This window comes from Trichechus manatus, unplaced genomic scaffold (genome assembly GCF_000243295.1).
Source record: "Trichechus manatus latirostris isolate Lorelei unplaced genomic scaffold, TriManLat1.0 scaffold00001, whole genome shotgun sequence".
NCBI lineage: Eukaryota > Metazoa > Chordata > Mammalia > Sirenia > Trichechidae > Trichechus > Trichechus manatus.
Genome location: NW_004443937.1, coordinates 25,728,376 through 25,729,752, shown reverse-complemented (window position 1 = coordinate 25,729,752; position 1,377 = coordinate 25,728,376).

Genomic DNA, 1,377 nt, shown 5'->3' with positions numbered 1-1,377 from the left:
CATTGCTACATTTTGAGTTGATTTTTGTATATGGTGTGGGGTATGGGTCTAACTTCATTCTTTTGCACAGGGTGATCCAGTTGTCCCAGCACCATTTGTTGAAGAGACTATTCTTTTCCCATTGAATGGACTTGGCACCATTATTGAAAATCAATTGGTCATAGATGCATGGATTTATTTATGGACTCTCAATTCTCTTCCATTGGTCTATATGTCTATCCTTATACCAATAATACGTTGTGTTGATTACTGTTGCTTTACAGTATGTTTTGAAATTGGGGTGTGTGAGGGTTCCTACTTTGTTCTTCTATTACCAGCTTTTTTTTTTTTCCTTGTGCATTGGTCAAAATTGTTATTTCTTTGCATGTCCCATAATTTTTTGTTGAAAAGTGGATATTTTAGATAATATATTGTAGCAACTCTAGACACTGATTCCCACCCCCCTTTCCATGGGGCTTGTGTTGCTGTTGTTTGTTTGGTCATTTGTTTGTTTAGTGACTTGGCTGAGAGAATTCTGTGAAGTCTATTTCCTCTTCAGTTTGAAGCCTCTGATATCCCTGCTCAGAGTTTTTCCCCTTTATTTTTATATTTTAGCTTGGCTTCTGAGGGTTCTCGCCTGATTCTGCATAAGCCAGTCATTGGTCAATTGTTTTCTTAAGTCGCCTTAGTCAGTTTTATTTTCACTCTTTACCATTGGATGTGTGTATGTCTTGGAGACTGCTTTCACAGTTTGGGGTGGAAGAGTGAGGGAAAGAGCTCAATCCTCTTGGTCATGCCTTATGGAATAGAGCTTCTGCAAATAGACTTTGAGAGAATGGGAGACACTAGCAGCCTGTCCCTCCTGGGGTTAATCCATAGTATTGGACTGGGGGCTGTGGGAAGAGGAGATCCCCATCTTCTTGATCACACTTGCCTAGAGTAGTGCTCTGTAATATGGAGCTGAGTATGAGGGGTGGGAGCAGGTCATGGCTCAAATGCCACAGACGCTTGCTGTTTTAACTGAAGTTTGGTAGATTTCCTTGAATGCATATTTCTCAATTTTTTTTTTTTTGGTATGCCCTTAGGACAATTTCCAGAAATTTTAAATAGTTGTTTATAGAAAAATAATTTTCACCAATTAAATAATTATTTCTCTAGAGGGAGGATCGATCAAGCTCCTCACACATTTTCAAAGTTTATTCTTAATTTCTAAATGTTTGGCAATTTTCAAGATATTTTTCTGTTATTGGTTTAATGCTGTTATGGTCTGAGGGCATATTTTGTATAGTTTCAATTCTTTTAAATTTGTTGAGGTTTGTTTAATGTTCCATAATATGCTCTATTTTGGAGTTTGTAACACGTACACTTGAAAAGAATGTGTACTCTGCTGTTTCTAGC